Source organism: Microtus pennsylvanicus, chromosome 3 (genome assembly GCF_037038515.1).
Source record: "Microtus pennsylvanicus isolate mMicPen1 chromosome 3, mMicPen1.hap1, whole genome shotgun sequence".
Lineage (NCBI taxonomy): Eukaryota > Metazoa > Chordata > Mammalia > Rodentia > Cricetidae > Microtus > Microtus pennsylvanicus.
In genome coordinates, this window is record NC_134581.1 from 124,157,035 (window position 1) to 124,180,505 (window position 23,471).

General features: G+C 43.4%; 1 protein-coding gene across 2 annotated transcripts in view; it reads right to left on the reverse strand.

The window, feature by feature from the left end:
• Fam110b (family with sequence similarity 110 member B) overlaps positions 1-23,471 on the reverse strand; it is a 120,100-nt gene that overhangs the window by 73,379 nt on the left and 23,250 nt on the right. The window contains exon 2 of one of the 2 annotated variants that reach the window (XM_075967026.1): positions 21,033-21,128. The exons of the other annotated variant lie outside the window; for it this stretch is intronic. The gene's annotated coding sequence lies outside the window, so the exon portion shown is untranslated. The remainder of the gene's footprint in view (positions 1-21,032; positions 21,129-23,471) is intronic. 2 annotated transcript variants of the gene reach the window in all.

The following is a 23,471-nucleotide window of genomic DNA, read 5'->3' on the forward strand; positions in this document are numbered from 1 at the left end:
GTGTGAAATCCATGAATGAGTGCACAGGGAAGGGCCCTGGTGTCCTCTAAACTGAAGACAGTAGGCTGGGGACGCTGGTTGGATTAGTTTTGGATTTCTGTAGCAAATATTGGAGATAATCCACTTAGTATTCGAGGATTAATACAGCTCACAGGTTTGGGGTTTCATCCCAGGACTACTCCTATGGCTTGGGTCTCATGGCAGCACATGACACCTTGACAGGGTACAAAGTGGAGAAGCGGGACAGTTAGGATGCCAGCCATTCCTTTGCAGCATGCCACCAAAGGACCTGAGATTTCCCACTATGCCTTTCAGGCTTCAGCTACTGTCTAGCAGCATTAAGGTAAGGGCTAGATCTTAACACAAGTGCCTATAGGGAACATGGCAGCCCTAAACAGGAATGCTGGTTCATTCATCTTATCTGCAGTGGTCAGATCCATCAGCATGGATTCTGACCACTGCAGGGGATGTGAGAGACCTGAAGGGTCTTGTGTCTCCAGCACAGGAATTTGGTCTGGGAATAAGTGTTTCAATTTTTATACTCAGATGCCTGACATCAGAGAGCCTGGGTTCTCAAAGGTCTCCCTACTTGGAGAGAGACAGGGAAGGAAATCTTATTTTGATTTGCAATTGTCATTTTCTTAAGAATGTCCTCATTTTCAGCAGTTGCTACATACAATTTCTCCTTGTTCTTTTTGCAAAATCATTTATGTACTCCCAAAGTATGTTGTCTGTACCTTTGGGGAGGAGGTATTTTGCAGGGGAAAAAAAAATCTCCATTCATAGCTGAACAAAAGTCACACTAAAGCAATGTTGACAATGCTGGCTGGTTTCAGCCTTCCTAAATTAGCCAGAATTTCTGCAAATGTATCTACTACTACAGCTTCCTCTTTGATTAAGTGGTGTTGGCTGCTCTGTAATCTGTGTTCCCTCAAGCCTCCACAGGCATCTCCTCTCAGTATAGCTCTCTCTGACCTACATCCGAGTGAATGGAACGCACTGCGCCACATTTTTCATAACTGTAAAAACTAAAGTCATCCAAAAGTAAAACACGCCAAACTCAATGTTACAATTAAGCGTTAGTGATAAGTGCCACGTGACAGTAGGGTGAGCCCAGATGGGTGGTACAGGTGTTCACATTGCTAAGAAAGGATCCTCCCACCTGGGGAGGATAACCGAGCTGTCACCCAAAGGCACAGTCATCCTAGCACTGTAGTGCTAAGAGAAGACATGAGTCTGGAAATGCAGCAGATACATGTACAGTTGACTCTGAAACACACACCCAGACAAGTCACAGGCATATTCAATACACAGCAAGAGAACATCTCGATATCCATTCAGAGAAACAGTCAACTCTGACGCCTACTTCATGATGTGGGATTCCCCTCTGTATGCTGTGAATGCCATTGGTTAATAAAGGACTGTTTTGGACCTATAGCAGGGTAGAGCTTAGATAGGTGGGGAAAACAAAACTGAATGCTGGGAGAAAGGAGGCAGAGTCAGAGAGAAGCCATGAAACTGCCACTGGAGACAGCCATGCTGAAACTTTGCTGGTAGGCCACGACCTTGTGGTGATGCACAGATTAATGGAGATGGGCTAAATTAAGATGTAAGAGTTAGCCAATAAGAAGTTAGAGCTAATGGGCCAAGCGGTGTTTTATATAATATAGTTTCTGTGTGATCATTTTGGGGCTAAGCAGCCAGGATGAACAAGTGACCTTCTCAACAACAACTTCACACCAGAAATGGCCCCAAGAAAGACCCAACCTGAAAACTGTCCTCACAGTTATTACTCAACACATATGAAAACATATTTACAGTGGCATTCTTCAAATGCTCAAGAGAAAACAATCAGAACAGCATTAATAGAGGCAGAGACACACAAATTGTGGTGTGTGCACACAGTGGAAAACTACTGTCAACGGGGAATGACTAGGAACTAGATATGAAAGATGTCACTCAAAGACAGACCTATCCCAGAGATGATTTGCTGTGTGGTTTCCTTTATGTGTTTAAAGGTAGTCAGTTTTTTTTTTCTTGATTTTTTGAGACAGGGGTTTCTCTGTAGCTTTGGAGCCTGTCCTGGAACTAGCTCTTGTAGACCAGGCTGGCCTCAAACTCACACAGATCCACCTGCCTCTGCCTCCCAAGTACTGGGATCAAAGGCGTGCACCATTACCGCCCGGCTCAGAGAATAATGATTTTAAATACTTGGGTAGAAATTTGAATTCTAAAGGTTGGCACACAGTAATGAAGAGAAAATTAAAACCGAAAAGTAGAAAAAAAAAGTTGTTCCAGTTGGCATTTCTGGTGTTTATAGATAGCTTATGACAAAACCAACCACGAGCAACTTAGGAAGATAAAGGGCTTCTTTGGCTTTACTTTGAGTAGCAGTCAAGGGAAGTTAGGGCAGGAGCTCCAGCAGGAAGTAAAGGGGACCCAGCCAGGGACGCTGTTGCTCACTGACTAGCTCCTGGTAGATGTCTAACCAGCTTTCTTACACAGTTTAGGCCCACCTGCCTAAGGGATGATGCTGTTCACGGTGGGCCAAAATCAGAACAGTCTGTCACAGATAAGCCACAGGCCAATATGATCAAGGCAGTTCCTCAATTGAGATTCCCTCTTCCCAGGTTATATTAAGTTGACAGCAAGAACTCACCAGGACATAAACTAAGTGCTAAGAAAGCAAATTATAGTCAGAATTTCTCAGTATCCAAGAATGAGAAAAGTAGTCCTGCAAATAACTTTGCACTCAGCTGCCAAAAACATGTGTGTGTATGTTCATGTGCGCATGCATGTATTCAAATGTCCTGCAGGTCTCTGGGTCCTCTTATCAATGATCCCCCCTCCTCACCATTTTTTATTCATGCCCACAGCTTGTATTTCAGGTTGTAGTGGAAAAGAGATGCCTGAAGGACCTATGTGTTCACTACCCTGAGGCCTAAAGACTGGAGTAGAGCCCTGTAGGGTACCCACAATGACTGCAAGGCAGGAACTCCAGCTAAGTGTTGTCATGGTAGTGAATTTGCTTTTAGCACTGGTGTACATAAATCAAGTAGCAATTAGTTTGTCTGTCACCCTCCTCTGCGGATCATAAAGCAGATGACAAGCAGCCCATTTTCACTAAAAGTACAAGCTTCTTTGTATTGAGCCTTGGGTCCAACCTTAGTTCTAAGGTGCCAGGGCTAGTGAGAGGTGCCATAGGGCTCACAGTCTAGGATCCAGACTGTGTGGCAATACAGTGTGGATGGGATGAAAAGAGGGTTGGGTCAGTGGGGATCTGAAATGATCACATTGGAATATAACCTGACAACAAAGAATCACATCAGTTAAAAACTACAGTGGTTGGAAAGCTATTAGTTTATAGAAGAAATCTGGCAATCTCTACAAATGCAAACATAAAACATAACAACACACAGGCACACACACACAGAGACATATACACACAGACACATAGACACAGACATACAGACACAGAGACACACACACAATCAGACAGACAGACAACACATATACAAACACACACAGAGGAAGCAGAGAAAAAAAAACAATCAAATGAGTTTGGTCAAAGCAAATCCAACCTTTACTTTAGGACATAAGTGTGTCTTCTTGGACAATTCATACAGGAGGCTTTAGCACATAAATGAAACACACCCTCATGAAGATTTTAGTTTTAAATGTTATCGAGTTCTGTGAACTGAAATCTATTTTTTTAAACTCTTCTGAGGTTCTGGTTTTTCAACCTAGGGCCATGTCCATGACTCCACCCCTACACTATATCCCCAACCCGCTTCTTACTTTTTATTTGAGACGAGGTTGCCTAGGCTGCCCTTGAACTCATTCTGTAATCCAAGCTGCCCTAACTTCTCCTGTGTCCACCTTACCAGGAGGTGAGATCACAGACCTACTCCATCAGACCTAACAGAGTATCAGTGTATCCTTAATCTGACCTGATGTCTTCTTTCTTAGGTTTCACCATCTTATTTAAATTTAAAAAAAAACTGCAGAAATTGAAATATTATTAGCAATCCAAGTAGGGAGGAAGTTTTATTTTAGAACTCATCCTGAGAATTTTAAAAGTTAAAACATGAATTATTCTAAAATTATTTTATAACTCTCACAGTTTTGGCTTTTAAAAAGTTATGTATTGTGGGCCATGGGTTGGAACACTTTTCATGAACAAACAAACAGTAATTTATTTTTTCAGGTCATTATAGTATGATAAAAGTTCCATTCATGGCCTAAATAAATGGTTATATAAGCATGTTGGTAAAAATTTACCTGTATAAACGAAGACTGAATCTGCCCAAGAACCCTAGCTTGCCAAGCACTAATCTAGATGAGACTAAAATATTGTGTTGAATTCAGCCTTGGGTACATACTGAAACTGAAACTACAGGAAAAATAATTAAAACATAAGACCTGATGCAAGGAAGCTTATGGCAGTTGCTAACTTTCGCCATGCATAAGGAGATCCATAGTGTGTGCCTTGTCCCACAGACAGCATGTGAACAGGTGCATGGATCACAGCTGGAGACCGTCATAGCCTGCACGTGTCTCAAGAAGGCTACAGAAAGTATTCCACTTGCAAGAGGATGGCTCATCTGCCTGGGATCAGCATTCAACAGGCACAAAGCACACTGAAGAAAAAAACAAATTCAGATCTATCTCTTACAAGTCCCAGCCACTAAACTTCAGAACACTGAAAATATTATACTTTGAAGAACACACACAGGAATAAGGGGAGCAGAGGAAAAGCAGGGCATGTCTTTCCCAAATGGCACAAAGGGAGGCATGCTTACAAGCATAAGAAAAAAATAATTAAAGCATAATCTTTATAAGAGGAACAGCAGCTGCCATACACAATACCACCACACTAACTGGCCCAATTCCCCAAAGCAAAGGTCCCTTAGAGCTTTCCCATGGGTCTTTAGACTACTGCCCCCCACGTACCACAATACACACATCTATCCCAAGTTTGTTTTAGCCGCATCATTAGAAATTCCAAACCTTTTATATATGTTCCTTTCATAGTCATAAATGCTCATGAGGACGGAACCCTGTCTCTTCCTTCCTGTTGCACACCTGGCCTTCAGAACCATGCTGGGAAGGGCAACTTCTCAATAAATGCCAACGGAGCCAGTGCTTACCATCCGATAGGCATCTTTTCCACACGGTTTTGGAACCTAACGTTTCTCATTCTTCTGGGTGGTGGAATTCTGTGCCCACTTTTTACTGTCACTGAGCTTTGTTTTGTACAAAAGACGACATTAAATGGTGGCCTTCCCAGGGCAACAGAGCGGGAGTTTTATCTTCACTTCAAGCTACACTCTGAACGTGGAACACTTGAGCCAACTGTGAGGTGAGACTTCTACACCAAGAGTTTGAAAGCTAGCATTTCACTCCTGCAAGAAACAGATGTCTCTACTCTCGGGTTCTCAGGCTTGAGATAATTTTTGCTATATTTTTTTAATTAAAAAATTATTTAAACAGTAGAAAGAATAGGGGGTAAAATCCAAACTTCCTTTGCATACAAATTTGAAAAGAAAATAGATCTCAAGAATATGATTAGGTGTGTGACTTCAACAGAGATGCATGGGTGTTACAAGCCGTGCAGAGTGTGTCACTGGAGTAACGGGCACTAGGGAAACACTGGTCACCTCAGCTAAAGCAGAGTCACTTCTCTGCAAAAAGGTTGGAAGGAAAGTAAGGCCGAATGCCGGAAGCGTGAGATACAGCTCCTTGTAAATACACATTTGGCATCTATAGACCCATACATTTCTGGCTGGCAATTTCTTTGAGGGAATTTCAAAATCTGTATGAGTAAAGCGATACCCAGGAGCCCACAAGGAGCGCCACAGTGCGTTCACTCACCGTTGCCTGACAAGGCACCCTGAAACCTTGCCTGTGTTCTCTTGCGAGTAACTCAGAGACTACCCACATGAGCAGGGTTTCCAGAAAGCAGCCAGAGCTTCTCTTACCAGTAAATAATTATTGTCTTTTAATTAGCACTATTAAGGACACTGTCATTACAATACATTCTAAATTGCCCTTGCTAGTGATGTAAGCTTGCTCACTTCTAAATGTCCAGCTGTTTCTGCTCCTGGCCTTTTCCCACGTACCTTTATTAGTTCCCACACCAATCGATGTTTGGCAAGTCTGTCTTTGATCACCAACTCACCGTAGCTCTCTGGAATCCATCTTGTCCAGCACACTGCTCTCCCTGGAATGGGTTCTGCCTGTGAACAATGAACCTAGGCTAAACCTCTCATCTGGTCCAGTTTGGATTTGATGCTAACTGCATGGCTGCGTGAGAAACTCGAGACCTCAACTGGCCACTGCTCACCCAGGGGCGACCGACTAAAATATATAGATCATGAATGAAAATCATAAGCTCAAGCCCCTCGGTTCTGTTAATAACAAGAATGACATATACAAGAAGGCCTACTTTTCTTTCCCATCGAAACATGGTGAGCTGAGGAAGAAAGAATGCCCAAGGAAAGTAGCCTCCAACATGTTTGAAGGGTTACAGTTATGATGGTTCAGTCAATGATGACTACACAACTCAACAGGGACCCAACACCTAGGACCCCTGAAGCCACCGCTGCGTGGGAGCACAGTAGAGTGATGTGTTTGGATCTCACTGCCAGTCATGAAAACACAATGCAGACGGTGCTGGGATGAGCACTAATCCTGATGAGCAATGATTGCTGCTGGCATATGGACTTTCCTCACCAGTTCTAGGGATTAAACCTAGGGGCTGCCACATGTGAGGCGATTTCTCTAATACCGAACCATATTTCAGACCTTAAAAATAACCTTTAACCATTTTACTTTAGAGACAAGGTCTGGTTAACTTACCCAGGCTGATCTCCAAGCAGCAATCACCTCTGCCTTAATACTCTTTACTCAAGGGTATAATATGCTAGTAGGGTCCACTCCTACAGATATCAAATACTCAACATATAGCTTCACAGGGAAACCGCTACACAGTCTGATGGCTTACACTAGCAGTAGCCTCCCACGTCTGCTGACTGTGTCACTTGCTACATTACAAGGCCACGTGACTACACAGTACCTCACCATTTCCATCTCATAAGCGATGGCATGATGCAGACAATGACAATTCTTTTTCCCTAATGTAACTAGCATCCCCCAACAACCTCACAAAACCTCTCCTTGAGGAAACTTGAGCCTCCTAGTTTTATCCTCATGACATGAGCAGGTGATTCTCCTAACATAATAAGTTTGTAGATGCTTTTGGAAGGGTCTGATTAGACAAATGCACTGCAAAGCACTGAGGGCTGGACATCTCGCCGCCAACCAAGGTTTCCTAATGCTGAACTGCATGCAAGCAGCCTGACGTCAGAAGCAGTAAGGCTTCCTAGCCCCGATTTCCGGCTCACAGAAAGCCACTGAGAATCACGGAGCTCTCATGCCAACAACTGTTCTAAGGAGCCGGAAGATTCAAAACAGAAGTCAATGCTTAAATTAAGCCTTACTTTAACATCACATTTGTCTTTTAATTCTCAAATTGGTCACTGAGAACACCAACTTCTACACAAAGAAGATAGTTTCTCAAATTCCAAAATCTCATTATTTATTATGGGCATTAAAAGGCCACAAAATCCTTCTTGTTCTATAATTAGTTATTCATCAAAACAAACAAAAATATATGAAGATAGGATTCCTCTATTACCATGAGATAAAACGTATGATTTGGTCTATAAAGAGGGATATGGAGAGGACACAGAGAGAGAAAGAATGAGAGAGAGAGAGAGACAAGAGAGGGAGAGGAGGAGAGACAGAGACACAGAGACAGAGTGAGACATTACGAGAGAGACAGAAACAGAGAGAGAAGACACAGAGTAAGAAATGAGAGAGACAGAAACACACAGAGACACAGACAGAGAGACTGAGAAAACATAATTATAGTCTGATCAACAAATAGCCTCTGGTCAGGAGCTGTGGATTAGCAAACCACAGCTTGTTCTGGTGGCCCCCAGGAAGCTGCACGAGGAATGATGGTTAAACAGGAGATTGCGATGCGCCCTTCCACCTTCCAAAGAAACAAAAATGGTAGATTCCAGATACAGCTAACAAATATCGCAGTGAATGAAGCTACTCAACAATCTTCAAGCCTGTTATCACATCCTCTCCAAACATAGACCACATAGCTTCAGCTGTGTGATAACTACCTTTCCCTTGGTCAGGCTGGACTCCTGGGGTGGGTTTGCAGGCATGTGGGATAAGCTGAGATTCTGCAGTGCACTGTGTCACTGCTTGGAAAAGCTGAAGAGGCTTTCATTCTCCTTCTACTGTCTCCAGTGTTTGAACAGCCAAGAAAAGCACTGGTTTTCCATTTTCCATAATCCTGCTTAATTAGATTCAGCACTAAAATACCAATTTCAGTATTGTTGGGAAACATCCCTACCATCACCAATATTTTCTCTACATAACTCTTCTATCTGATTTTCTTCTGTTTCAAAGTCTATGGCCATTATAGAAACCTGTTATATACCTAAGCCTCCTGACTTCCATATTTAAGTTCTTCAAAGTCTATATACTATATACAAAACTATCCAATGTCCGTAAAACTAACACTGGCAGCTAACCATGACAGTCACAGTAGATCATGACCCTACAACCACTGTCCACCCGAAAAGTACAGAGGACAGAAGACAGACACAGTAGTTAAACCTAGCCTCTGGCGTCTGCCTGACTCGGAATCACTTTTCCTAGGAAATTAGTGTGAGCAGGGGTGCAGGCTGACACTGATAGGGCTGGGATGGGTGTAGGGTACAGCTCAACAACAGAGCAGCTGCCGAGCGCAGGACCTGGGTCCATACCCTGCAACAACACAAGAAAGGGGAAGAAAGAGAATGGAATGCTTCCTTTCCTGGGGTGAGATACGGACAGAGATTTCCTTCTTTGGACCCCTGCGCTAAGTGGGCAAGAAAACCATATACAAAGAGGGTACACAGGTGTGGGCAAAGGCTTTGTAGTCATTTCAGGTATACTAATAGGCAGCCGTACTGAGAACTCTCAATAAACACCGTACACCCAGAAAAACACACAGTACATGGAACCAGTACTCAAGATATTCATTTTTTGATGTGTATGTCTGGATATCATGTTATGACTTTGTATCTCTTTATCCTCAACTGTAAAATGGGCACTTTTCAGAATGACCCAAGTTATACAAAGTTTTTCTGAATGGATTATGATGATTTTATATTTCTGTAGTTATATATTAATATCTAGAAAAGGATGTTTTGACAACTTTTATTAAGTTACTAATTCATTTAAAAGCAATATTTCACTATATAACCTCAGGTGGCCTTCAATTTGCTATCCTTATGCCTCAGCTTCCTAAATACTTAGATTATAAGTGAGAGCCATCAGGCCAGGCTTGTTCTGGTAATTTAATTACATAAAACATAGAAATTCAATTACAGTTGTATCACATTTAATTTTCTTACGTTAAAATATCCTTAGTTGAATAAAAACTTCTCTGCTAGTATTTGATTGTTTGTTTCCCCTAAAATACATATATTAAATCCAATGAGCAAGGCGGTGAGACTAGTAAGGCTTCTGAGTGGTTCTTATGTCCCCAATCCTAAGGGTGGGGTGATCCTTAGTGACCCAGCTTCCTTTCCCATTCTGCCATGTGAGATCACAGAAGCTCCATGCTTGCAGAAGAAGCCCTTGCTGGTCCAGAGACTACTGGGGACTTCCTACTATCTCTCTACCTTCCAAAACTCTTAAGGAATAAACTCCCATTAATTTTAATTTGCTTGGTCTAATGTACTTTAATATAGCAGCTTGGACAGATTACATATTAATTTTAATTTTTTTCCCTTTTTAAAATATGGGTAGGTATTTTGCCTGCATGTATGCTTACACACCACATCCATGTAGACTATAGAAGTCAGCAGAGGGCATTAGATCCTTTGGTACTGGAATTACAGATGGGTATAAGCCACCATGTGCTTGATGGGAATTGGACCTATGTCCTCTGGAAGAGCAACCATTGCTTCTAACCACTGAGCCATCTTAGACAGACTTTTTAAAAGCGTGTCTGCCCCCTATCTGGTACTATAATATGAATACTGCTTCCTAACAAAAACACTCCTTGGTTTGCATTTCATATTGTTGCGGCTTTCACAGATGTCCAGAGGTCCTTGAATTTTAGACAAGATCTGAACGGATACAGACAACAAAAGAACCCAACCATAGGATGGAACTTGGAACTCTGTGGTTTCAAGGCATAGAATAAAATGTGTCTGACTCATAAAATGGCATTGTATATAAAGGAGTGTGTGGACACAGGAAAGATCCCTAAGTATCAAGCACGTAGAGAACACAGTCTGACTGATGAACTATTTACCTCCTTCACTTTGTGAACATTTACTGAACTCCCAATGGATGCCATGCTCTCCAGACAGCAGAGTCACCAAGTAGGCAAAACCCCTGCCCTCAAGAGGCTTCGTTGCCCTCTCCCTCACCACACTCATTTGGTTTCTTTGTTAGCTGGATTTTATGGGTTTGTTTGTTATTGTTGTTTTGAGGCATGGTGTAAGCTCAAACACCCTAAGAAGTCAAGGATAACCTTGAACTCCTGATCCTGCCTCCACCTTTTAAATGCTGAGATTACAAGTGTGTGCCACCATGCCAGGCATCTCAGCTTCATTCTGAGGAGAGACACAGTAGCAAGGGAGACTGGTGATGCTTTGGGATATATGACTCTTACCCCAGCATGCTGACTTCCATCGGCATATCACATTGCTTGAATGTGGGTTCGGATGCCACATCACAGGCTACAAACTCACACATCCTGACTGTGGGCTTCACCAGGCTAACTGCAGAGACCTGCAGCTACCATCTGGTCACACGCATCCTGAGTGTAGGGGTTACCAGTCTAAGTGCACAGACCTGCACCCACCATCTATCTGGTCATACGCATCCTGAGGGTGGGGTTCACTTTTCTAACTGCACAGACCTGCCCCCTACCATCGTGTAAGATTAGCTAGTTTCACTCCATTAATAAAATATTTCATTAGCAAACTATTAAGCTTTGACTTTTAACAAATTAATTCTCCTTTGAGAGTTTTAATTTTAGCAAGTTAGCTCACTATTTTCTAAAACAAAGTAGGATAAAGTCTCCATCACCTATTACTACAGATCATGTTTAAATGATGAAAAGCTTGGGGGCTCCATTTCCATCATAAAGTCTTCTGCCAGTGCCAGGACTTTAACCACAACCAGCATTTTGTGAAAGCATTTTCATGCATCCCTGAAGTATGATGTCACTGAACACTGAAGGCAATCACAGCTCAAGGATTTCAAGCTGACCTTTATTCTGCGATTCTATGAAGTATGACTAGTCTCAGAAAATTACAATGCTGATTACTTGTTAAGTATAATATCCAAGCTAGCTGACTAATACCCATCTAAATTTCAAATCACAACAGATACGTACTTGACTGTCCTGTTGCAACCTTAACACCCTTTTCTGTATGTAGTAATTGCTGTTTGAATAAGGACATTTTAGTACAGATAAATCTGTTTTGTAATCTATTTGTTTTTCTCTCATATTCTTAACTAAAGCATATTTTTGGTGCACTGAAGCAAGCTTACAAAGCATGAGTCATCACAGGGACAATATATTCATTTTCCTACTTGTTCATGAACATTCTGCAGGGGAGGCAGTCAGCTATGAAGGGCTTCACTCAGAGCTGTTTGGGGATACAGTACCATATCAGAGTACCAGGCTGTGGTAGACTGTATGAATGCTACTGTTCATGTGCACAAATGTTTTGATGGCTCTGAACAACACACATGACTACAAGTGAACTCACAATGCTGTAGGCATGAATTCTCCAATATCACAGAGACAGAGTTTCATGAAAGCTTTAGTGATCACATGTCCCACAAAAGGGCGAATATAGTCAATGATTCAAATCACATGTGAGGGGATCAGGGCTCTCTACTGGTTCTCCACTCAATAACAATTCTCCGTGACCATATAGTATAGCAGGTGAGAGAACAGAGTTCTAGAACAACCCCATGGGGCTTAAGTCCTCTGTCTTCTCTTAATGTCTGCATCTCACGACAAAGGACTTCACTTCTCAATATGCTGGTTTCTCAATCTATAAAATATGAAGATACAATATCTAAACTTAGCTCTCAGAGGTCTAAGGAGGCAAACCGAAGGCAGAGAGTAGCTAGAAAGGCTCCTGAGAATAGTAAGCACTATGCAAAAGTGTGAGGGTGAGGGTTAGTATCACTAGGGAGTGGTGGCTAAGGGATATGAAGGGGAACATGGGAAAGTTAGGGAGGGCTTTAACTGAAAAAAGGGAAGGAGGGAGGTCAGGACAGGGAGAGGAGGGGGGAAGAAAAATAACACTAAGGATGTCAAAAACAGTCAGAAAGAGTATTTTTATTTACTTAAATTACATTTATTACATATAAGTATATACGCATACATATTCATGCATAGTTTAAATGAAGTTAGCCCATTTATGATAACTTACAGTTCCCACAAGAACCACTGACTCCCTAACAAAGACATCAGTATCAGGCATAAGAAACAGCCTTTGAAGATGTTAGTCAGGGGGGTCCAAGAGACTCTCACAACAATATAGGCTGTTGCTGTTGTCCATGGTTGCTAAGGCAAGTCCCCATTGCAGAAGACACCATACACTTTGGACACAGTAGTGAAATATAGATATGAAGCATTTCCAGCACCAGGCAAGCCGATACCTACTACGCTATACATATGTAATCCTAGGTAAGAAATGCCGGCCTGTGGGTGGTGCATGTGGCACCAGAATGGCTGACCAGACTGCCTAGTTAGCGCCACGCTCTGTTAAAAAGATATTATTACACGTTTATGTGTCTGTATATCTATCACTCATCCTTCTTTCTATTTAGAGAGTGTGTGTGTGTGTTTGAGCATGTGTGTGTGTATGTGTGTTTTGTAGATCCATATGTGGATATCAAAGGAGACATTGGGGAAAACTGGTTCTCTCCTTCCACCATGTGGGGATCCTGGGAGTTGAACTCAGGTTGCCAGGCTTGGACGTAAGTGCCTTTAGTCACTGAGCTAACTAACTACCAGCTCTAGCTCCCCACTTCTAAGCAGTCTGATAAGAGGATCCCACTGGGCAAAATTAAAACAAGCATATAAAGGAGTCCAGGGAAACTAAGGGTCACACTGTGGAAAGCCATCTGAACAAGGATCAAGTGCAGAACAAATGGGCCCCCGTGGATGGCACTGCTGTGTGTGCAGCCCTCGTTACTGCAGCAGCTTCCTGAAAAGCTGCATGCCGTGTTTCAAGTTAGTTAACATCTACAAGTGTAGAACTTGTTCATCGTAAACCCAGTCAGTGCAATTCACTGTACAGGGTGTGTGGAAGTCAGAAAGAGGGGAAAGGAGAGCTTGGTCCAGTGGTCCTGCCCTAGCTGTCCTCTTAGCAGGAAGGCAGGAAGAAGGTGGGGCCAGAGGAGTTGGGGAGCCTGGCCACTGCACATCACATAGAAAACAGAGCAGCCGACTTTCAGTGCTGAGCGCTCTTCCTAGCAGATGGCAGTACCAAATCCTACAGCTGAAAGAGAGAGAGGAGAGGATACAGGCACACTGGTTTAGGCAAAGTCCTTATTTACTAGGTGACTAATGCCACAAAATGCTGTTGACCTCAAAGCCTCCTCTGCCAGTCAATGTCACACAAAATAGTGTAGCACGTTGGTGACATCGTTGTAGTATGAGTGGCGGGCCGGCCGCCCACATGGCTAGCTTATGCCCGAAACAATTACACTGAAACTGTATTCTTTTAAACATTGCCTGGCCCATTAGTTTTAGCCTCTTAACCCATTTTTAATAATCTATGTAGCACCATGAGGTGCGCTTACCAGGAAAGATCTTAACCTGCGTCTGTCTGGAGTGGGAGAACCATGGCGACTCCTTGACTCAGCTTCTTTCTCCCAGCATTCTGTTTTGTTTACTCCATTCACCTAAGGGTTGGCCTATCAAATGGGCCTAGGCAGTTTCTTTATTAATTAACCAATGAAAGCAACAGATTAGAAAGAAATCACTCCCACAACTTTACCCCGAGGCGAACACGCCCCCTAAGGCTTAACCCTACGAGAAAGCAAGAGATTGAATTTCAAGGCCAGGTAAATCTAGGAGAATTTACAACCGTAAGACATGTCACATGCGTGTGGCATATGAAATTGAGATAGAAAGAACAGGAAACCAAACCAGAGACAAGGCTTTTGTGGCCCTCAGCACAGACCCCACAAACTTCAGGCCCACCTCTGTGCTGCCTCTCCAGGCAACATTCACACAATGACTGGGCATGGTAGGTTCACATGCGGAACCCGACTCCATGGGCACCACATTCCAGCTCACAGACAACTGTGTGGTCAGCAGGACTCAGCCCAGGCAGCTCTGGAAGGGACGATCAGGATAAGGGGCAGCCGGAGAGGTGTATGCGCGCACGCCGCGCGCGTGTGTGTGTATGTGTGTGTGTGTGCGTGTACCAACTGTCAGTCCAGGTCACCTCAACCCCTGCCTGAATCTAAGCATATGACACTGTGGATGGGAAATACTCAGAAGGGCCAACAGGGGCTCTTTGTCAAGCGTACTCATGTGAGTCTCTCAGAAACAATGTGTAAACAGGTTGTGGGCATTCAATGCAGAGTTACAGACAGCACAGGAGAACAACTCCAGCAGATTAGTTATGGGCTTCTTAAATGTAAAGTCAAGGGTTTTCACCAGGCTGCTATGGCTGCTGGGCACACACCTGTAGGGAGTTCCACTCAGGAACTCCTAAAAGCTAAGCATGAAGCTCCTCCCACTCTGACAGGTGTGGGGCGGGGGCGGGGGCAGGGGCTGATTCCTTTCATATGTGACTCGATGCACCAGTCACTTCCATAACTGTTTAAATTAGGTGATAGGCGGATCTCTGTGAGTTCGAGGCCAGCCTGGTCTACAAGAGCTAGTTCCAGGACAGGAACCAAAAAGCTACGGAGAAACCCTGTCTCGAAAAATCCAAAAAAAAAAAAATTAAGTGAAGAGTACTTACCCTAAGAGTACCTATGCTAAGAAGAAAAACCTAGAAAACGACATCCCCACTACACTCTTATAAATACACTGAAGGCAGGCAACAGCAAAACGATGGCAATCTTCTCACTTGGTGTTAAAAACAGTACCTCTCCGCCTTAAACATTTCAAGACTTTTATAGACACAGTTCTGAGCAGAAAGCAGTCAAGAACAATGCCCCCGAGGCTGTCGACCAGAGATGATGGCAACCGTCACCAGGTCCACAATGAGTATCAACCGAGACTTAGTGCTTAAGCCAAAAGGGGCCAAGGTACATTTCCACATCACCAACCCTCTTTCAGTGAGAGAAGGCCGACGTGTCTCTTAACGGGTATGGTTATCTTCTGATAGTACACATACATTGGATGGGCTACTGAGCAGAAGAATCGAGAGTTCATTTGATCTAATATACCCTGAATTGCAGCCCGGACAGTCCCTGCCTGGGCTGTGCTGTAGCGATGCCTATCTGTCTAGTGACAAACACTAAAGAAACTAAAGCCCTCTGAAATCAGAGGTACTCTGCATTGGGCAGAGAACGGAGGGACAATGAAGACGCCCAGGCTTGGTGGCCTTGGCAACAATGGGAAGAAATGGCAGCTTTCCAATTCCGAAGAACTGAGGAATCAAGTCAGGACACTGCTTGCAACAGTGCTCACCGGAAAGAGACTCCACTAAGACCATAAACAGCTTGCACGTAACATTCCATATAAAAGCACATGTACCATTTATGCCTGGCATGAGCCTATATATCAAAAAAGGTTTAAATCTGCAATATAAGCAAGAAGGGAGCCAGAAGCATACATCTGAGTACGAACGGCTGAGGAAAACGAAAGGTGCATTTTTTGTTGTTTTGTTTAAAAAGGGAGTCCTATATAACAGGAAGAATCTGAGAACTGCTGATGGTTAGTCAACCTACATCACAGACTATGTTGAAAAAAAATGTAACACACCATGGCTTTATGGCACTAATATTTAAAAGACTGATGAAGAAATCAAGGCCTCCAAAAAAAAAAAAAAAGGAGGGGGGCAGGAAAATCAAAACAAACCTTCAGGTTATTGCATCCTACCAAACATAATAAAGGCAGACCGTAGTGCCCCAGCCATGACTACGTTTCATTTCCCACAATTTCAGTGGCAGGTAGTCAGTCATTGCAAAAAAAAAAAAAATATTAAGTGGGAAAGTTCAGACATTCATCTGCCTCAATTGTTTAGATCACACATGACTCTGAAGAGGGTCATGAATTCCTATGCTGTCATTTCACCAGGAACTGATCGGCCTTTGAGCTATCTCCGTGGCATAGTCAGAACATCTGTTAGTCACTTACTAACCGGGGCCTCTTGGCTACCAGGCGGCTGCCCAGGTAGCTCAGTGCCTATGCTCTAACAAATCTTTATTTTACTTAATAATGACTTCAAAGTGAAAACATGTACTGTGATATTGTTATAGCTGTTCTTATCACAGTATCAGCTACGTCAGTGATCTCTTGCTGTAACTATTTTATAAGTTAATGCTTTGCCAGAGGGATATATGCGTAGGACAGAACTGTGAATGCAGGGTTCCTTACCATCTACCACCTCAAGCAGTCCACTAGGGGCTCTTGAACCAACATCCGCTCGCTAAAGGGAACCATGATAATCAGACACCAATCCCAAAATTTCTTTCAGGACAATCTAGGGTTGTATTCTAGAAGTTTAAAGACACGAGCACACTCAGAGAAGAGAACGCAAACCCTTACCAGTTGCAAAGTTCAAGAAACTTGATAGTAAAATGTAGCCATGCTCAGTTTGATCTGACGATACACAGGTTAGATTGATATGAGAAGTGAAATTTAAGGTCCCTTGGAGCATTTCCTCCTTGTGACAGAATGCCTCATAAAAACAGCGTAGAAGGCATTGTGTTTACTCAGTGTTTGCTTAGCAGGCCAACTGTTCTAAGGCCTGTGACAAGGCAAAAATATCACAGTGGTACAACAAGAGATCTGAGAGCAAGGAAGGGCTATGGAAAAAGTATGTCCATTGAAGTCTTTGACCCCAGTGGCTCACTTCCTCCAACCAGGCTCTACCTTCTTATCTTCTCTTTTTTTCTTTTTTTTAGAATTTTTTCAAGACTTCTGTCTATGTGTGCCTGTCTTTTTAAATGCATGTTATATGTGTGGGTACCTGCAGAGGCCAGAAGATGTCAGAACCTCTGGAACTGGAATTACAAGCTGTTGTGAGACGCCTGATATAGGTCCTGGGAACCAAGCTTGGGTCCCCTGGGAAAGCTGTGAGTGCTCACAAACACCAGCTCATCCTGTCCATCCCACGAGACTCTTCCTTCCAGTAATCCACTGGGTATGAACTCGTGGATTGATGAAGTTAGCACCTCATGATCTAACCTCCCCTTAACAGCATCATCAGCCAGGGACTAGGCCCTGGGGATATTTCATAAAAACATTATACTGTCTGGGCAGGGTCCATTTAGGTGTTAGGGGAAGGGGGCTGTCTTTACTACCCACAGAATGGCACTGTAATTTCCCCCTTTTCAGAAACTTTCACTTTGTTTACTCCAAATGCTAAGAACTTACATTTTCCTCACTTGCTTACTCATAGGACACACCAGAACCTATCACATGCAACCATGTATGTTTCGTCACTCTAGAGGTGAGGGACCTGGGAGGATGGAGCCCATCGATAAATGAGGTGGACCAAAGCCTCATGCAATGGCCAGCTTTATTCAAAGACAGTTTATACTCTGAGGCTTAGGAAAGGTCAGATGAGTGACGTTCCCATGAGTCCAAGCTGCACAGCCTCACAAGGACAAGCCACATGTGCCAAAATGTTTTCCATAGAGGCCTGTAAAGGATATTTTAAAGATTTAGTTGGGTAATAACAGCAAACAGCAATGAGCAATCTGAATGAACTCACCCCTGTCTGCTACAATCTGGGAGGACCCATTCCAAGAACGGGTCATGTTCCAAGAACAACTCCGTGTTTTGAAGAAACTGAGGTCACAAGACTCTTGTTTTCTTGGAGTGTTCTCACAAGCACTCAGAATTCTCCTCACACAACTTCCTCCATCTCTGGACTGCGTTCTAATAATAATGAAGCAATAAATGCAAATTTCCTTTAAAAATCCTCATGAAAAGAGGCTGGTGTCTAACACTGAGAAGAGCAGTTTGCAAGTCCAGGTTTAGATTCCTATCGCAGGGGCTCATGAGATCCCTTAAGGTTAGTGAGTCTTCATTTCAAACAGAACATACAACTCCTGCCAGAGCCTGGTCCTTCCTGGCAAAATACAGAGAGATTTGTAAAAATGCAACCATAATACCGCTCTCTGCTGTAAAACACCAATATGAATAGAGGCGGAACGCTTTTTTTTTCAAAGCCAGCTGAGAAAAGGTGGAGCCAAGGGCACCATTGAAACCTCCTCAGAGAGTTGAGTCTGAGAGGCACCGTCAGGGATCCCCACAGAGCCAGGAGCCCCTTCCCCAGGCACAGGCGAGGCAGGCCTACTGGAGCAGTGGCCACGGCAGCGGACATGGCAGCAAAGGGTATCATTGCTCAGGTTAGCTATCACACTTGGGTAGGACTCTCATCAGCCTGTCCTCTTAAGAGACAAGGAGTGCTGGGACAGCTGGGTTCTCAGAGCAAGGCCTAGAAGGATGGAGAGCAGGTAAGCGGAGATAAAGGGGGGGAGAGGGCAGCAGGGAGACTAGATGGCAGAAGGAAAGCAAGCAGACTTCAGCCAGCAGCATCGCAAACGTCAGACAGAACCGACACTGCTGCGTTCAAATGCACACATCCTCCCAGGGGCATGACTTCCTTCACAGTTCCCGTTCACAGGGCTAGCAGAAGCACCTCTGAAAGTCATCATGCCCTCGGGATCTTAGCAATGGGTTCTCCATTCACTGAGTCCCCTTGGAGCATCTTCAATACAATTCTCATTTGCGCTGTGCATACGCAACACCGGCACAGAGACAAAGAAAGGCCTCAGATGGAGCTGCTGCTAATCTATGAGACACATAGCGAAGGATATAATTATATATTCTTTTCTTTATGCCTCATGTGGGTCTCTGTGCATGGCTCTGTGTGTGTCTGTGTGTGTGCACGTGCGTGTGTCTGTCTTGTGTGTGTATGGGTGTGTGCATACATGCATGTGTCTGTGTCATGTGTCTGTGTGCATGTGTGTGTGCATGCATGCGTGTGTCTGTATGTGTGCGTGTATGCATGCGTGTGTCTGTGTCTGTCGTATGTGTCTGTCATGTGTGTGTGCATGTGTGTGTGCATGCATGCGTGTGTCTGTGTCGTGTGTGTGTGTGTATGTGTGTGTGCATGCATGCATGTGTCTGTGTCTGTCGTGTGTGTGTGTTGCTAGGAACGGAGCTCAGTGGCTTGCACATGCTGGGCACAAATTCTACTTCTGAGCTCCACCCGGGCTCTATACAATTTGTCTACCTGGAAATGTCATTCATTTCAACTGCACACAAAGCAAATGCTATGCAATGAGTGCTTAGAAAATTCTCTAATACGATAGACTCGACTATGTTTTCACTTCAAAGGACAAAGAAAAGAAAGCCAAAATTTAAGCAAGCTGCATTTAATTCATGCGCTGTGTATGTGTTGTTCAATTTCAGGTGGTTGGCTCCTTAAAGTCTGGGAAAAGAACATATAATAAAGGCGATAATATTTCAGAACATTTCATGCTTAAAAAGAAAGTATCTAATAAAGGAATAATTATGCATATTTAATTGTGTTTAAACTTATAAAAACGCAAGACTAACTGCCCTTTTATAGCCCTGTTAGGCAGTACGGTAAGAACAGAAGGATTTAGGACTACAGAACATAACTATTCAGTCCACTTGCCAATCACAGCCAAAGCTTTTATGAATGAACCTCTGTGAGCCGAGCGGAGGCAATTATTTAATGAACGAACAATGGGATCACTGAACTTGTTGCCCTTCTTCCCTCCTACTGATAGGCTCTCATCAGCCTTCAGAGTCCTGCCTCACACACAACATGATAACTCCATTCCTGTTTTATCACTATCACTGAGGGCTCCCCCTCATGAGGTATGCACGGGGTGCCTGGGACACTGCCTTCTGTATACACCAGCTAATTCAGTACAGGCAGAGCTCCGAGAATGAAGTGTCACTACCCGCATCCTGCAGAACAGGAGACTATCAAGAACTGTGCACACATCTAGACTGTGTCTACATGTGAAATGCATTCATGTTTCACACATACCTTGTAGAATGGTCAGAAAGTCATTGTATAGGGCACTTTGGTGCACCCGTATTTTAACTGTGACACAGGACAAGGATGGAGACAATGTTCGTCTTGCAACTGTCATGTCAGGTCTCAGGTCCAGTGGAAATGTCCACATATTCATTGGCTGTGGAGCGGTACTGTTGCTGCTGTGTTTACCATGCATAATTCGGATTCTACCAGTCCTAACCATGAAGATTCAATATAAACAGAAAGTAGGTTCAGGTAACTCAAAAAAGCTTACTGTAAGCAAATGCCCAAGTCAGTATGCAGAGGGCAGGAGAGCATTTGTTTCAGGGCCAACAGCGACAATGAAGGAAGGACAGTGGGTACCGGGCCAGCTGCAGCCCCATGCTCAGACCATCACCAGAAGAAGCACTGGGAAAGAGTCAGGGGCTGCCACTTTTAGATGTCATTTCACCACCCCTCCCATGCCACCCAGACTGCCAGAGGAAAGGTGACGGTGTGTGTGCCTCAGTCACTGGTTGACCCTAAAAGAACTCCGTGCCTGTGTGCTGAATGAAGTCAGAGAAAGGCAGAAGCAAACAGGAGGGCAAGTAAAGGAAACTGGGAAAATGAAGAAGGGAAACCAAGACTCTGCACAGCACACAAGAGAAACACATTCACTACTCGTAGATTTACATGTGAGTTTAATAATACATCTTAAAACATAATTACCTTTTATTTCCCTTCTAGGCCATGGAGTCCTGGCAGCTTTCAATTCAAGACTCTGAAAAGCAGGGATGATATTCTCAGTGTCTAGCTCGGGGATTTCTGAAAGGAAATGGACATAGACTAAACGTTCTGATAGACAAGAAAAGGGATTTCAAAGAGCATAAAGATGAAACCAGTTTTCGCTGAATAACATAAAGCAAAGCATTTCCTAAAACGCTGCAGGGAAAGATGGGTGGAGGCCTATTCTGACCTAATGTAGCAGGCTTTACATTGGTTTGAGAAAACAACAAAAATCAACAACTGAACGGGTTTGCTCTGGGCACTCAACAGCCACCCTGGGTTTCACACCCCGAAATGCAGCCTCCCTTGTAGCTACCACCAGGCTCTAGCTCAGAGGGCCAGTAGCAGCAGGACGGGGAGGCTAACACACCACAGCAGAACAGGGCAAGGGAAATGGAGCTTGGACTTCTAGAACTCAGTTCTTGTTATAAAGGAAGTGAGCAGTGTACGTCCCAAATGCAACAGTGAGCTGGATTCAAGACAAGAGCGCCCCTACATGTCATGGATGGCCAGACTGTGGGGTAGGCCATGTCAGAGTTGGGGCATACCATACCTCATCTTCAGGAAGGAAAAGATTATCTTAAACTGGCCCTAACCAACAGGCTGCATTTTAAAACGATGACGAGAAACCAAGGCTCCCTGAGGGAAGTGGCTCTGCATGTCTCTTGTGTGTGTGTGTGTGACTGCTTTCACTGTACTTGGGGATAGCTGGATGAATCATCAAAGCAATGTTTATGCAGACATCTGGCAACTCACAAGAAGATTCAGGGCTGCAAATTTTAACTCTCTCTTCCTCCCACATCTGGTTTTGTCCGATACCACAGCAGCAAAAAAATAGACCTCATCTTTGCTTGAAAGTGGGAGGGCCCAGCAAGGAAGGATCTTCATAGGTGTCTTCTTCATTGAACACACTATCTAAGCACGGATAGAAGAACAATTGGTAACTTTGGAACAGCTTGCGATTGCAACAGATGATGGCTAAGGACCATGTCACTTGGGGTCTCTGCCAGATCCACAACCATCAGACGCCCCTTTCTGGGGGGATGCATGACGAATGATGTACATGAGGCTTATTAGTTGGCCTGTACACGTTGACCCAGATTTTATATGGCTTTAAATACTAAAAGAAAGCCCAAAAATGTCTACTTTAATAACAGCTAAGAGGGATCCACCCCCACACTGTCACCTAGAAACCTTTCCATATAGTCTGCTGCTCCAGGATCACTCAGCGATGCTCTGCCACATATGAAGTAGAACTTAGCACAAGCCTGAACGAAAATGAAGACTCAGCTTCCATGTTTCTCTTTGGTTCCTTTGGTGCATGAATTTTAATGACACTATTTTATACGGGATTCCAGGGATTCAAATCAACAAAATCATATACTTTTAGAATTATCTGGGTGTACTTTTAATGTACAAAATATTTGAGCCCAATTTAATTGTGACTCAGAATAAAATAAATGGTTTTATACTACGCAATTTTGCAACTAGTGGATATTTTTTTATTTTGGCTCAAAATTTCATTTTCAGCTTTATGATTATTCTTGCCTACTTTCATACTTTTGAAGAGAGGAAAATGAAGAGCTAAACTCCATTAAGCTTCAGAGAAATTAGAGTCACACAATTACAGCTGAAATGGAACGGCACGCGGAAAGAAATCCAGTGTCGGATTATCTTCAGAGTTGTCACGTGACATCAAAGTCCTCCTGCTAAAATAGCTAACGTCATCCATGACTGACACTTACAGGCCGTATGGGTATGTATACAGTTGTCCCATTTTCACTAAGGAGAGGAATCCCAGAGTGCTCAAACGACTGCTCCAAAGTCCCACAGCACACCTGAGCGTTCAGATTTCCCACACGCCAAATCAATTCTCTGTTACATCACAGTCCATCCTTAATTTCCACAAGTCTCTGAAGAGCTAACAGTTGTATCTATTCCAGTGTAAAATAAAAATATTCCATGGCATTAATATAAGATAATTAATGTAAAATATTAATACTACTTCATAAGGCAACTTAACCACCAGAGCATAATCCACATTTTGTTCCACTGTTCATACTGGCTGATGTGCTGAGGATCCATGGGAAACTAAAGTAAAATGTGGGATATTCTAGGCTTGGGTAATCTAAAACTACAATTTCTCTCTTGTTCTTAGTCAGCTCATAATAACAGGGTTTGCTAAAATACAGTTTCAAGTGATTTTATAGCCATCTATCAAGGGAGCTCAAAGTGTCCACAAGCAATGTGTAAAGTAAGAATCTGAGAACTATTCAGCATCAGACCCACCATTAAGATTCTGTATTCTCTGAAACTCCAGGACTGCTCAGTTTGCTCAGACCAGCAGCTATCTGTTGATTCCCACTGTTTACATAGGTGGGT